Consider the following 16,740-nt stretch of genomic DNA (forward strand, 5'->3'; position numbering starts at 1 on the left):
CTAAGCGGTTCACTAGGTCTGACACCATTGGTACTGTACAGTCTAAATTTCTATTGTCTGTTACTCTGATTTGTTCTTTGTCATCCTATTCTGTTATGGCATTTGTGGATTCAGGCGCTGCCCTGAATTTGATGGACTTGGAGTATGCTAGGCGCTGTGGTTTTTTCTTGGAGCCCTTGCAGTATCCTATTCCATTGAGAGGAATTGATGCTACGCCTTTGGCCAAGAATAAGCCTCAGTACTGGACCCAATTGACCATGTGCATGGCTCCTGCACATCAGGAGGATATCCGCTTTCTGGTGTTGCATAATCTGCATGATGTGGTCATTTTGGGGTTGCCATGGCTACAGGTTCATAATCCAGTATTGGACTGGAAATCTATGTCTGTGTCCAGCTGGGGTTGCCAGGGGGTACATGGTGATGTTCCATTTTTGTCTATTTCGTCTTCCACTCCTTCTGAAGTTCCAGAGTTTTTGTCGGATTATCGGGATGTATTTGATGAGCCCAAAGCCAGTGCCCTACCTCCTCATAGGGATTGCGATTGTGCAATTAATTTGATTCCTGGTAGTAAGTTTCCTAAGGGCCGATTGTTCAATTTATCTGTGCCAGAACACGCTGCTATGCGGAGTTATATAAAGGAATCCTTGGAGAAGGGTCATATTCGCCCGTCGTCCTCACCATTGGGAGCAGGGTTCTTTTTTGTGGCCAAGAAGGATGGTTCTTTGAGACCTTGTATTGATTACCGCCTTCTCAATAAAATTACAGTCAAATTTCAGTATCCTTTGCTGTTGCTGTCTGATTTGTTTGCTCGTATTAAAGGGGCTAGTTGGTTCACCAAGATAGATCTTCGAGGGGCGTATAATCTTGTGCGTATTAAACAAGGCGATGAGTGGAAAACAGCATTTAATACGCCCGAGGGCCATTTTGAGTACCTGTTTATGCCATTCGGGCTTTCCAATGCTCCATCAGTATTTCAGTCCTTTATGCATGACATCTTCCGAGAGTACCTGGATAAATTCCTGATTGTATATTTGGATGACATTTTGGTCTTTTCGGATGATTGGGAGTCTCATGTGAAGCAGGTCAGAATGGTGTTCCAGGTCCTTCGTGCGAATTCCTTGTTTTAGAAGGGGTCAAAGTGTCTCTTTGGAGTTCAGAAGGTTTCATTTTTGGGGTTCATTTTTTCCCCTTCTACTATCGAGATGGACCCTGTTAAAGTCCAAGCCATTTACGATTGGACTCAGCCGACATCTGTGAAGAGCCTGCAAAAGTTCCTGGGCTTTGCTAATTTTTATCGACGCTTCATTGCTAATTTTTCTAGTGTTGCTAAACCGTTGACTAATTTGACAAAGAAGGGTGCTGATGTGGTCAATTGGTCTTCTGCAGCTGTAGAGGCTTTTCAGGAGTTGAAGCGTCGTTTTTCTTCTGCCCCTGTGCTGTGCCAGCCAGATGTTTCGCTCCCGTTTCAGGATGAGGTTGATGCTTCTGAGATTGGAGCTGGGGCTGTTTTGTCGCAAAGAAGTTCTGATGGCTCGGTGATGAAGCCATGTGCTTTCTTTTCTAGAAAGTTTTCGCCTGCTGAGCACAATTATGATGTTGGTAATCGAGAGTTGTTGGCCATGAACTGGTCATTCGAGGAGTGGCGTCATTGGCTTGAAGGAGCCAAGCATCGCGTGGTGGTCTTGACAGATCACAAGAATTTGACTTATCTTGAGTCTGCCAAACGGTTGAATCCGAGACAGGCTCGATGGTCGTTATTTTTCTCCCGTTTTGATTTTGTGGTTTCGTACCTTCCGGGCTCTAAGAATGTGAAGGCTGATGCCCTGTCAAGGAGTTTTGTGCCTGACTCTCCGGGTGTTCCTGAGCCGGCGGGTATTCTCAAAGAGGGGGTAATTTTGTCTGCCATCTCCCCTGATTTGCGGCGGGTGCTGCAAAAATTTCAGGCTGATAGACCTGACCGTTGCCCAGCAGAGAAACTGTTTGTCCCTGATAGATGGACTAGTAGAGTTATCTCTGAGATTCATTGTTCAGTGTTGGCTGGGCATCCTGGAATCTTTGGCACCAAAAATTTGGTGGCTAGATCCTTTTGGTGGCCGTCTTTGTCACGGGATGTGCGTTCTTTTGTGCAGTCCTGTGGGACTTGTGCTCGGGCTAAGCCCTGCTGTTCTCGTGCCAGTGGGTTGCTTTTGCCCTTGCTGGTCCCGAAGAGGCCCTGGACGCATATTTCTATGGATTTTATTTCGGATCTCCCCGTCTCGGTCATTTGGGTGGTTTGTGATCGCTTTTCTAAGATGGTCCATTTGGTACCCTTGTCTAAATTGCCTTCCTCCTCTGATTTGGTGCCACTATTTTTCCAGCATGTGGTTCGTTTACATGATATCCCGGAGAACATCGTTTCTGACAGAGGCTCCCAGTTTGTTTCGAGGTTTTGGCGATCTTTTTGTGCTAGGATGGGCATTGATTTGTCTTTTTCCTCGGCTTTCCATCCTCAGACAAATGGCCAAACCGAACGAACTAATCAGACTTTGGAAACATATCTGAGATGCTTTGTTTCTGCTGATCAGGATGATTGGGTGTCCTTTTTGCCGTTGGCTGAGTTCGCCCTTAATAATCGGGCCAGCTCGGCTACTTTGCTTTCGCCGTTTTTCGGCAATTCTGGTTTCCATCCGCGTTTCTCTTCAGGGCAGGTTGAGTCTTCGGACTGTCCTGGTGTAAATACTGGGGTGGATAGGTTGCAGCAGATTTGGACTTATGTGGTGGACAATTTGACATTGTCCCAGGAGAAGGCTCAACGTTTCGCTAACCGCCAGCGTTGTGTGGGTCCCCGACTTCGTGTTGGGGATTTGGTTTGGTTGTCGTCTCGTTATGTTCCTATGAAGGTTTCCTCTCCTAAGTTTAAGCCTCGTTTCATTGGTCCGTATAAGATTTCTGAGGTTATCAATCCTGTGTCATTTCGTTTGGCCCTTCCTGCTTCTTTTGCCATCCATAATGTGTTCCATAGGTCATTGTTGGGGAGATACGTGGCGCCCGTGGTTCCATCCGTTGATCCTCCTGCCCCGGTGTTGGTTGAGGGGGAGTTGGAGTATGTGGGGGAGAAGATTTTGGATTCTCGTATTTCGAGACGGAAACTCCAGTACCTGGTCAAGTGGAAAGGTTGTGGTCAGGAAGATAATTCCTGGGTTTTTGCCTCTGATGTTCATGCTGCCGATCTGGTTCGTGCCTTTCATTTGGCTCGTCCTGGTCAGCCTGGGGGCTTTGGCGAGGGTTCGGTGACCCCTCCTCAAGGGGGGGGGGTACTGTTGTGAATTCTGTTGTCGGGCTCCCTCCTGTGGTCATGAATGGTACTTCGGCTGGTTCTGTCTATGGACTTCCTCTGGTGGGTGTTTCTGAGTTTCCTTCCTCATGTGACGAGGTTAATTCGTTAGCTGGCTGCTCTATTTAACTCCACTTAGATCTTTGCTCCAGGCCACCTGTCAATGTTCCAGTATTGGTCTAGTTCACTCCTGGATCATTCTTGTGACCTGTCTTCCCAGCTGAAGCTAAGTGACTGATTGATTTTCTCTGGTTTGCTATTTTTCTGTCCAGCTTGCTATTTCGATTGTTCTTGCTTGCTGGAAGCTCTGGGACGCAGAGGGAGCGCCTCCGCACCGTGAGTTTTTTTTTTTTTTTTCTTCCTTTTACTCACATGCGCATATATGCTTGTCATATTTATTTTTCTTTATTTTTCTATATTTTTTCGATCTTATATGTATATAATAACTATTTACCCGGATATATGGTTTATTTTGGTTGCTACGTCTTTTTTTCCCCTTCCTAATTTTCTCTTTTTTATATTGTCTATCTAGTCTATCGTATGGTGATTTGTTGACTAGTGTTTCATCCGGCACCAAGATGTTCATCCTGGACCTTCTTGAGTATCTACGTCATTATGGCTATCTGTCCATCTGAAGACTTCTGGCTCATATTTCCATCTTCTCCAGGATTTACCGGATATCATAACCTTCTTATTTTATTGGACTGTTTATAAACATACATGGAATATAAATATATATTTTTTATATATATGTTTATCATTAGCATTATTATTCTTTATCCCTTTCTCTCTTATTTTTGTTCGTGTATACATATATATGGATACCTGCTTTTATGGTAATTGCTCTTTTTTCTATTATATATTATCACAGGTTTTTGTATATGTTTTTATATGTATTCATGCCATGCTCATGCACTCATTTTTTATTTTTTATTTTTCATTCCTTATTTTTCCTATGTATCTGTATGCGGACTATATACCCTTTTCAGGCATAAATGGATAGTCCCTATATGCATTATATTCCTTGCTGCATATTCCGGTTATATATTTATATATATTTTTTTATTTCTTTTCATTTATATATATATTCCTTTTATTTTGATTTCCCCTCACACATATTTTTTTCCCCCGTCCTATATTATTTTCCCTGTAGCACCATCCTTCATTTACTATTAATATTACTTTTTTCTGCCCATGATTGGGGGCTGTTGCTGTACGCATGCGCTGTCTGTGCCCCTTTGTTTGTGCGTTCCGGGTCCTTGGTACCTTGGTGGCTCCTTGCTGCCGGTTCCGGGCCTTGGTTCACACATCCTTGGGTCCTCCTGATGACGCATGCGTCGCTATGCTTCTGTTCCCTCATCGGCAGGGTATATTCTCCCTTCCGATGGTGTGGGTGACGCCGCCGTGCGCATGCGCCGCTCGGGTCCCGCTTGCTGCGCGTCCTGCGTCTTCGCTGCCTTGGCAACGCTTCTCTGCCGGGTCGTGTGACGCGGGCTCCGTGCACTTCCGGGTTTCTCGAGTGACGCATGCGCCGTTCCAGCGCCGGCCTCACTCATCGGCGGTATGTCCCCCCACACGTATATATAGACCTCCGGTCCCTCCAGTACGCCACCCCCTGACGAAGGACACAGTCCGAAACGCGCGTCGGGGTGCGCTGTACCTGGAGGACCGGACACTTAGTTGGCTGAGGTAATTATCTTTTGTAGCCGTATGGTCGTTTCTACATTGAGCAGCTTCTGTGATCTTGGGCCCACTTTTTCACCACTCCTACACGTTGTGTGATTACTGGTGTTTTATCACTTAGTAGTCCTTTTGTACTTCTAGTCGGATTTGTTTTATACTGCACGTTTATTTGCACCTTTTTTCCATTGCGGACACTTTACACGCTGTGTTCTTTATTTACACATTTATTCATATATATATTTTTATATAATAATATATTTTTTTATATAGCCCTCATTTAGCTTGCTCAGTGCCCATCCTTTTCCTCTATTATACGGCCATTTTTTCCACATACGGATATTATACCAGTATTGCCATCTATATACATAGTATACATATATATATTGCTCCTTATTTTTATATCTTATTTGTATATTTTAGCCCTCTCTGTGTCCGTTACTATATTGCTGCTATCTTTTGCTGCTATATTTTTATTATTCTGTCCTCCAGTTACAGGCACACTTTTTGTGGTTGCCTATTGTTGCCCTGTATAAAATATATATTTATGTAATAAAGGCATTTTAGTTCATTGTACCTTTCCTTGGCTTTTTATATTTATCTTTATATATTTTTTATTTATTTTTTATTATTTTTTATTTTACCTGGGTATTCTTTATACACCCATGTAAGGTTTTATCATATTCTCGATTTCCATACTATAGGTTCTTTTTTTCACCGTGAGTCGGTGCGGAGGGTCTTTTTGCACCCTCTGCGTGGTCTTTTTGTAGGTTTTTGTGCTGACCGCAAAGTAACCTTTCCTATCCTCGGTCTGTTCAGTAAGTCGGGCCTCACTTTGCTAAATCTATTTCATCTCTGTGTTTGTATTTTCATCTTTACTCACAGTCATTATATGTGGGGGGCTGCCTTTTCCTTTGGGGAATTTCTCTGAGGCAAGGTAGGCTTTATTTTTCTATCTTTAGGGCTAGCTAGTTTCTTAGACTGTGCCGAGTTGCATAGGGAGCGTTAGGCGCAATCCACGGCTATTTCTAGTGTGGTTGATAGGATTAGGGATTGCGGTCAGCAGAGTTCCCACGTCCCAGAACTCGTCCTATATTATCAGTAACTATCAGGTCATTCCGTGTGCTCTTATCCACCAGGTCTATTATTGTCGTGACCACCAGGTCATAACAGCCAGGAGCGCCGGAAGCAGGTGAGTATGCGACAGACCTCTCTCCCTCTCACCCGCCGACCCTGCCGCTGACCGTGACTTGAGTATAAGCCGAGAGGGGCACTTTCAGCCCAAAAATGGGCTGAAAATCTCGGCTTATACTCAAGTATATACGGTATGTTAATTCATAGTTTTGATGGCTTCAGTGTGAATGTAAAATTTTCGTAGTCATGAAAATACAGAAAAATCTTTAAATGAGAAGGTGTGTGCAAACTTTTGGTCTGTACTGTATGTAGCATGTATGTAGCATGTATGTAGCATGTATGTAGTATGTTTTTTTTTTCATTCAACACATTAGCCGGATGATGGGACTACTACTGTCCCATTATTGGCTAATGTGTCAATCACTGTCACTGTAGTAGGCATCGTCCGATGGGACTTGTAGTCCGATGCCTGCACACAAACACAGAGCCCCGCACACCGCACAGAGCCCTGGCAGGCCTGCACAGAGCACTGGCAGGCCTGCACAGAGCCCTGTACGCCGCACAGAGCCCCGTCACACACGCACAGAGCCCCGGCACACATACACAGAACCCCGGCACACACGCACAGAGGCCCAGCAGACCCGCACAGAGCCCCCGCACGCTGCACAGAGCCCCAGAATGCCTCACAGAGCCTCGCACGCCGCACAGAGCTCCGGCAGGCCCACACAGAGCCCCGGCAGGCCGCACAGAGCCCCGCACGCCGCACAGAGCCCCGGCAGGCCCGCACAGAGCCCTGCACGCCACACAGAGCCACAGCACACACGCAGAGAGCCCTGGCAGGCCCGCACAGAGCCCCACACGCCGCACAGAGCCCTGGCACACACGCACAGAGTCCCGCATGCTGCACAGAGCCCCGGCACACACGCACAAAGCCCCGGCACACACGCACAGACCCCAGGCAGGCACGCACAGACCCCCCCACGGTCACGCACAGACCCCGCCCACCCGCACACACACGCAGTCTCCATTCCCACAGCACAGCAGACCCAAACTTCCATTTTTGTCATATACACTAAAAGATTAAACGTTTATCACGTTCAGTAAACAATTTTAGCGATTTTAGCTGAGCTATTATTACAATTTGAGGTAAATTGAATTCATTTCATATGTCATAAAAATTTGGTTTTGCCAGGAATCTGAATTTTTTTGCAATTTGATTTGTGCAAATTAGTTAATATATTGTCCAGACACCATTTTGCTTGATTTTTTTGGCCCAGGAAGTATTTAGAAATTAAACATTTTTATACTTACCTTTCCTCTCAAATGTTCTGGTTTCTAGGTTCCCCACCTGCTACTCCGCTATCTCACTCGCTCCTCACACATCCTCCAGTTTTTTCTTTTGTCTTCATCTTCACTTTTTCTTCATCATCACCCCTTCCTTTTTGTTTTGGCACATCTTGTTTTGTTTTTAATATCTTCAGAGACCACAGAACACAATATGGGACACTCAAGTTTGTGGAAAATGACTTAGCTGGGAATCGTATTTCCCTGAAAAATCTGTGCTATTTAGCAAATTGAAATATTAACAGGTCTGATCATTTCTAATTGCACTTTCCTCCACATAGACATTATGATTGTCCTATTGAGCTGCTTCCTGGGGAAGCTATTCCTTTTGGTAACATATACCCTTTGGCGGCACCTGAGCTTCAAGCCTTAAAGGAGTATATTGATGAAAATCTGGCCACAGGCTTCATACGTCCTTCTTCCTCACCAGCAGGGGCACCTATATTTTTGTAAAAAAGAAGGATGGGACCCTGAGACCCTGTGTTGACTATTGGGAACTCAATAAGGTAACCATACGAAACCATTATCCTTTGCCTCTAATTCCCAAATTACTGGAAAGAGTCCGCCATGCTAAGGTGTTCTCTAAACTGGATCTTCGTGGGGCTTATAATTTGTTGCGTATTCGTCCAGGGGATGAGTGGAAGACAGCATTCAGATGCCGGTATGGACACTTTGAATATCTCGTGATGCCCTTTGGGCTTTGTAACGCCCCTGCAACGTTTCAACACCTTGCTTATGACATTTTCAGAGATTTGTTGGACCAGTTTGTGGTGATCCATTTGGACGATATTCTAATCTTTTCTGCCTCTCTACAGTAACATGAAGAACATGTCAAAGCTGTTTTAAGATGTCTGAAAGAGAACCATCTGTATATTAAGTTGGAAAAATGCGAGTTCTATCATTCTGAGATACAGTTCTTAGGTTATATCATCTCTCCCCAGGGGCTGAACATGGAATCTGGTAAGATTCAGGCTATCCTTGACTGGCCGGTACCCAAGAACGTTAAGAAGGTCCAACGTTTTATTGGTTTTGCAAATTTCTACAGACGCTTTATTCAAAATTTTTCTGATATTGTCTGTCCCATGACTTCCTTGACAAAGAAGGAAAAGCCCTTTAAGTGGTCATCACAGGCTTTTGATCGGCTTAAGATCTGTTTCACCTCAGCACCGCTGTTCATACACCCAAATCCAACACTTTCTTTCATTGTGGAGGTGGACGCTTCTGATAATGCTTTGGGGGCTATTCTCTCCCAAAGAACTGGAGAGAAGGGTCTGCTACATCCTTGTGCTTTGGTTTCCCATAGACTAACCTCAGCAGAGAAGAATTACGACGTGGGAGACAAGGAATTGCTGGATATTATTGTGGCTTTCAAGGAATGGAGGCATCATCTGCAAGGAGCTGCACAACAGATCGTAGTGCTAACTGACGATCGCAATTTAGAGTTTAGATCCGCTAGATGTCTTTCTCCTCGTGAGGCTCGTTGGAATTTATTTTTAAATCAATTTAACTTTGTTATCTCATACCGTCCAGGTTCTCATAATGGAAAGGCTGATGCTTTATCCCGAATCCATGCTGCGGATTCCGTACCTGGAGCCCCGTCCAAGACCATTCTATCTGATGCCAATTTCATCAGAGTTATCCACGATGAGGACTTGTGGAAGGAGTGCAGGGAGGCTTATGACGGTGATGTATTTCTGGCCAACCTACCTGTTGATATTAATCTTGTCTTTAAGGGTGTCATGTGGTTCATAGATCGACATATTTACGTCCCTGAGGTCCTCCGTCTGCAGATCCTCAAGTTGGTACATGACTCCAAGTTGGCTGGTCACAGGGGGTGCAGAAGACACAAGAGTTCCTAAGCCAATTTTTCTGGTGGCCAATTTGCCTGAAGGATAACAAGGACTATGTTCTCTCTTGCGAGGTATGTGCTCGTTACAAGACTCCTCATGTGGCACCTACGGGTCTTCTGCAACCATTACCTGTTCCGTCCCGCCCTTCAGGGTCAATATCAATGGACTTTATTGTGGAGCTGCCTACATTGGGGGGCATGAATACGATCATGGTGGTAGTTGATCGCCTGACTAAAGCCGCTCATTTTGTTCCATGCACTGTCCTCCCCACCGCTAAGGATGCAGTGAACTTGGTTATACAGAATGTCTTTCGATTACATCGGGTCCAGGATGAGATCATCTCTGACCATGGAGTACAGTTCACTTCAAGATTCTGGAAGGGGTTTTGTTCTGCACTCAATATTAATGTCTGTCTCTCTTCCGCTTACCATCCCCAGACAAATGGTCAGACTGAGCATACCAACCAGACGCTGGAACAATATCTAAGATGCTATGTCAGCCATCTCCAGGATGATTGGTTGGAGTTGCTGGCATTAGCTGAAATTTTCATATAACAATTCTCAGAATGCCTCCACTAAATTTACACCTTTCTTTGCCAATCTGGGTTATCATCCGTGTATCTTACCTAGGTCTCCAATTAATTCTTCAGTTCCGGCAGTGGAGGAAACTGACTGTGATGAGCCAAAATCTGGAGGTTCTAAAGGAATCCCTGACCACAGCTCAAGAACATTGCAAGAGATCGGCTGATAGATTCCGTAAACCTGCACCATGTCCAAAGTAAGAGGTTCCGTGTGGTTAGCAACTAAGAATCAGAAGTTAAACATTCCTTCACAAAAACTTGGACAGAAATTCATTGGCCCTTTCAAGATCAATGGTATTGTGAGCTCTGTGGCCTGCCGTCTGAAGCTGCCTAGGACTATGAAGGTACACCCAGTTTTCCATGTATCTTGAATTCCTGCCACGGGATGTTGCCTGAATCCAACCCAGTCAGCTTCTGACTAACTTCCTATCCAACCCCTAGTTTTACCAGTGTGAGGAGTGGCCCAATAAATAAAGCCTTTTTCTCCCCCTAGTGGCCGGAGTGTGAAGTGTAATGTGTGCTGGTGATACCTGGTCAGTAGAATTCCTTCAGTGCCATCAGACGTACCATCACTCCCCTTAGCGGGCAGAGTGTCATACTGCAACGACCAGATCTCTGGGGCGCTGTACTCCTGGACTGGGAAGAAAAACAACAATACATGTCAGCAAAAGACATACAAAATTTTGGAATGCTTGAAACAAGTAAATATAACAAGGCTTCCCTTTATGGGAGGTGAGGACACTTGAATGTTACAAACAAAACAAGGTTAAATATTTTTAAATAACATTTTGACTATAAATAACTTCTGGTACCCTTCCGGGTATTCTACTAAGTGCAAATTCTGAACAATAATTTAACTTTTCCTTTAAGGGCGTATAAGCTGAACCCACCAAAGACCTACTATAAAGTACTATAAGACAAACTCAACTTTTTCTTTTCTTTCTAGCTTCACCAATGCAGGACCGCCTAGCTCCTTGGCTGGGCCTACTGTCATTGTCTTTCTATCAGCAACCAACTATCGTTCTACAGTTCTCAGGAGGACTCTCTCTCTAACCCTGGACGGGTTTAAGCAGCAAAAAGAGTAAGGAAAACAAGAAGATAAAGAGTTAACTATGTACATTTTAAGGCTTCCGAGGTTTAGTTCTTTGATGTTGGTGGTTGTGACAACTCCACCGGCAGCAGTGGGCGGGGCCATCCCGCCGGGTACTCACGGGTACTCGGTGTGGTCACAGGAGATCCCAGGCACCAGTCAGGGGTCTGTGTACCAATTGTTCTGAACCTCACAGCGGCCAAGGTGCCAACCAGGCTGAGCTTTCTGCCACCACCGTAGTGGTAGTGTCCACGGTACAAGTAGTGGTTTTCACAATGTTGCATGTGGGGGTCACTACCGTAATCTTAGTGATGGTCGTGGTCCGGTCACAAGGGGGCACCCTCGCTATGGGGGACGGCTTCTCCGACGCTTTGTCTGTCGATGTCACGGGGACTGGCCGCTTGTGTACATTCAGGGCGAACCACCCCCTTTCCCCAAAGCGTCATGTGTAGGTTACCTCATCCCCCGGGTAGAGATCCCGGTCCGGGTGGCCTTCTCTGAGATGGGACTCCACATCCCTCCGGTTAACGAAAACCTCGGAATACAGGTCCAGCTCCATGATGAAGCCCCATCCCCCACAGAGCTTGAAATCCACAACGGTGCCCTGCCTACGCGGGGCCTGGTGGGTGGTGCGGTCCTTGCGGGCCCGGTCCTTGACCGCGAGGTCCCGCCAGTAGTGGGCTTCTCGCCCGGCCTGGTATTTCTTCTCCTGTTCCTCCCACTGCCGGTCCAGCTGGGCCTGGTACGCTTCCCAGCTGAGGGCCTCCACCATCTTCCCTTCCTGTGTCTTCGCCCCGGGGAACCCCATGAAGTCAGATCCCGGGTTCACCCAGCAACAAACTGCGCTCCGCGTAGACCTCACCTGGCATGGTGATCGGCGAGATTGGGGCCTTTAGGAAGTGTTCCATGCCCGTGGCCCGGTCCCAGGGCGGGATGCGCTGGAGCCTATGGGTGCCAGGGAGAGGGGGCGCTGCGATGGGGCCTATTAACAGGTCCTCTGCCTGCGGAATGGGGTCGGCAGACTCATCGGTCAATGCGACTTCCTCCATTGCAGCCGGCTGCGGTGATGGCAAAGGATCCGGAGTCGAGAGTTCCTCCGCCGGTGCCTCCTGGCCCGAGGCCTTGGTCTCAAGGCGCCACTGGAAAAGCTGTTCCATGAGATCCTCCATCTCACCCTGCAGGAGGCTGGTCCTAGTTGTGGAGGTTTGGTTGCTGTGCTTGTCCGGGTAGCTGGGGGAGCCCTCTGCTTCAACCCCGCAGTCTGGGTCTGAGCGACTGGCCATGGCGTCCTCCACGTGGGTCACTTCCTGGTCCCTTTCCCGCTCTCTCCTTCGTGGGCGGTTCCGTTTCCTTTGTCTCTGCCCTCCATTGAGAATAAGGAGGCGGATCTCAGCCGCTGACGGACACGTCCTCAGGGTGCAGAAATATTTAGATTGGGCGGTCATTGTTGTTCGTGCTCTGCAGTTTGTTCACACCCACTTTCACGCTCTTCTTCTCCTGCGCTCATCGTGGCGCTGTAATGGCGGCGGTTTTGGCAGGAATCTTGTGGCAATCGGCAATACACAGTCCTTGCAATAAATCACAGTTCATGCACAATTCAATCACAGTTCCAAGGCACACATGACCTGATTCCTCAGGCTTAAGTACAATCCTGTTCATGACGCCAAGTTGGAGCGCCCCCTGACACAGGGCCACAGGTTACTCGGTACCGGTCCTTTCTGTCTCAGTTCTGGGGTTGTCACGGTGGCTGGACCCAGTCCGTGACCCTGCTAAGGTACGTCCAATAAAAGGTGATAGGAGTCTGTCAAGGTTTCGTGACGCCACCTGTGGTGTTTGTTCAGGATGACCGACGCTGCTTGAGGTCCGCTGGGGTGATGGAATAGCAGCTAGATGGTATACCTTCCCACAGGTGAAGTATGTCCCCAGGACTTCCCAGTGATGTAGATAGCGATGGTGTGAGCTGCAGACAATAACGAGGACACAAGGTTGCAGTCTCTTTACCTCTTTACTGAAGACTTCAGGATGCACAATCCAGAGCACAGTTAACAGGGCTGTCTGAGACCGGCCGGTCCGATGGCACATCCAGAGTTCCCTTTGCAGGTGGAAATCGTTGCCTACCAATAGCACCTGTGTGTTGTAGTGCTACCCTGCTGAGCATTCGGTATAGTCCTCACAACTTCTGTTCTAGTTTGTTCGTTCTTTCTAGTTCTTTCTCTTTCTTTCTATTTCATTCCAGATGTTACTAGTTTCTCATCCCCCAGGTATGTTATGGCTAGGACGCATACGTATGACGGGAAGGCTCAAAGCTCTTCCGGGACCCTAGAGATGCCCCTCTCCACGCGTTGCCCCCAATGTCTTCATAGGAAATTTAAGGCAGACAGCCAACCTATAATTAACTGTCCTGCGGAGTTTGAAGTAAGGCATAGAGTCAGTTACTTCCTCAGTGTTCCGGCCACCGGCTACGCACCTCAGTAGGATATTGCCATTCTCGGGGCACGACTCCTACTGGTTCTCCTTTGTGCTTGATCTCATTTCTCACTGTTCCACAATATCCTTCGCTTCGTGTCTCTTTCTTAGGATACTGCCGCAAGGTAGTGCAGGCGCGGTTCCGTAACGTTCTGTTCGCTAGGTACCTGCCAGGTTCCCACGCCTGACAGGCACCCCCTGAATCTTCTCCTTGCAACACCCCCTGCCACGGGATGTTGCATGAATCCAACCCAGTCAGCTTCTGACTAACTTCCTATCCAACCCCTAGTTTTACCAGTGTGAGGAGTGGCCCAATAAATAAAGCCTTTTTCTCCCCCTAGTGGCCAGAGTGTGAAGTGTAATGTGTGCTGGTGATACCTGGTCAGTAGAATTCCTTCAGTGCCATCAGACGTACCATCACTCCCCTTAGCGGCAGAGTGTCATACTGCAACGACCAGATCTCTGGGGCGCTGCAAAGACTCTTGGGAACCTGTGGAAAACATCAATGCCCAACAGAAGATTTCTCGTTTTCATAAGAGATTCCCTGAGAAACCAGGTCCAGGATCATCCTGAAGCCGCTTCTAAGGAGGGCATAGTGTCAGGACTCTGAACATTTTTGATTACCTTTTGTGCATTACTGCCCTTTTCCAAGATGGCGTCTTTGGTCTCATGTGCACAGTGTCTTCCTGCTGTATAACTCCACCCCAGCCGTCAGTCTGTGCTAGAGTATTCCGCCTTGCATCCAGCTTCTGACCCTGGTGGCTCCCTGGCTTTGTACCTGCTCCTGTGAACCTGTGTGGTGATCCTGCTACTCTGCTCTGAGCTCCTGCTGCATACACCAGTTTCCAGTAATCCTCCTTCATCTGGCTACTTGTGTTTACTTGCATCTGCATTTGTTGGACATGTAAGCTGTTGCTGCTCTACAAAAACCTGAGACTATTACCCAGGCCTCCCTGGTTGAGCTAAAAAAATATTTAGAATTGAGAGTCCTCAGTGTTTAATACCTTTTAATGGCTAACTGAAAAGATGGTAACAAGCAAGCTTTCGAGACTACACAGGTCTCTTCATTAGGCAAAGACTAAAAGAAATTCTGAAGAATCACATATTTATGCACAACATAGCATAGCATTAAAAGGTATCAAACAAACACTGAGGACTCTCAATTCTAAATATTTTTCCATCTACTTGCTGACACGGTACCAAGATAAATATCTTTCCTGTATCAAAATGGTTGAGCTAAGATATTATTTGAACTGCCTTAAGTTATAAGCATAGCTACTGTATCTGTGTTTGGACTAAACAAGGACTTATTCGTGTCAAGTATCCTCAAGTACAACTGTGCTTCATAGACTTTCTGCTTGATTGCATTTTCCTCTGAAGATCCCTATAGACTGTTAAGCTGCGTTTAATATTTACACCAAGTGTTGTGGACTTGAGTTTCTCTCTGCACCTGTTTGAATCATAGACTTTACCACTTATAGAGCTGTGTCCTGTAGTTGTCTTGTTCCATGCAAAGAGTCTCCTGAGTTACCCCCTATAATTATTACAGAATGTTACAAATGAACAGCAGGACAAAGTGGGTGACTACATATTGCTGGTTCAGGGTCACAAGGGTCAATGTATTTAGCTGTGATCACTGCACCTTAACTACACTTCCTGAGAACAACGTAAGGGAGTTCCACCTGCTATCACCTTACTAAATGTGCCCCCAACCTTGCTGATTCTGCCTTAGATTCTAAGTCTGGCTAGCACTAACAAAAAAGTCTCTTACTGTGTGTGCCCAGACTTGCCTGCTTAAAGGGTATATCTGGGACTTTGTGAAAAACTAAAACTCTACCTAAGCACTAACACACAGGTAGTTGTCAATTACCTTCTTGTTAGTGATTAGACATATTTTTAGTAACAGATCACTTCTGCCAGGGAATTAGCTGCTTCTGATTGACAACTGGATTCTCACTATATAACTGGGGGAGCCGACTGTCAATCAGAATTACATTAGAAGCCACGCCCCATCGACAGAGCCGAATGGAAAGAGAGCAGCTGAATCCCCAGTAGGAGCAATCTGTGACCGCTCTGTGACATCGATGAATGGCGCTGGGTACATCAAGTAGGTAGGTAGCAACACCTACCTGCTAGTGCTTAGGCATACTTTTAGTTTTTCACACAGTCTCAGATATACCCTTTAAGAAAAAACACTGCCGCCACTGAAGATAACTTGCTGAAACTTGCTCTATTTCTGGTCTCTTCCTACACACACCTAGTCATGATAACCTTCCTCTGAGGGTGTCCTTTCTTGTCTCAGGCTCACTAATCACTCACTATAAAACAGGAACTGCCAAGCTGGTCTATATTACTCCTCCCCAACTATGGGCCAGCCCAACAGTTAACCCTGTCATCACTGTCAAACAGGAATTGCAACTTTCAGGAGGATAACACATACAAAACAGTACATTTTCATACGGGTCTCTAGGGAGGCATAACATCATCTTCTCTGCTTCCACACACAGAAAGCTGCCAAAAATGCTAAAAAGAATGAACATATGCACTGGAATAGCAAAATGAATTATGTGGATATGTTCAGTATTTTTAAACTTCTAACCGATATAAGCTTCGAAAGCTGCAAAATTGTTAAAATAAGTAACCTAACCATCTTGCAGGCAGCTTTCACTGTTTCACTTGAAAGTAATTCTTTAGTTTATACATAGAAGTAAAAAAGAACACTGTTGGCATATCCACCAGAAAACCCCCCAGAAAAGATACACACAAAAAAGGTTCAGGAAAAGCCCCATATAAAATATATCACATACTCTTAGGCCCCCAGCTGCCATTAAAACACGTGGTATATCCACAGTGGGGGTGATGGAATAACTCTATATAACCACAGAGAGTACATGAATAAACTACTGGCATCAATGTTCTCAGAAGCATGTTCTATATATCCATCACAGAGAACTAATTAAGCAGCACTCATGACAGATATACATTATAGGGATTTTTCTTGAAATGCATAATGAAGTCCATTATTTTTGTTTTGATGCTTTTTCAATAAAGATGTGAAATTCAAGCTCCAATTGTCAATGTTTTGGATACATTGCTACTTTTGCAGCAACTAGTTCCCAACTAAATGATGTTGATATATGCTCCAAAAGCTTTTCCTATGCAAATACTTGGACTGTTGCACAGGATTGAGAAGTCACGTGACTGACAGTATACATTATGTGAACAAATATTAGGCAAGTTAGAGTTTCAATCAGATCATCATTTTTACACGTATTTTCCAAAA

Source organism: Ranitomeya imitator, chromosome 1, assembly GCF_032444005.1.
Source record: "Ranitomeya imitator isolate aRanImi1 chromosome 1, aRanImi1.pri, whole genome shotgun sequence".
Taxonomy (NCBI): Eukaryota; Metazoa; Chordata; class Amphibia; order Anura; family Dendrobatidae; genus Ranitomeya; species Ranitomeya imitator.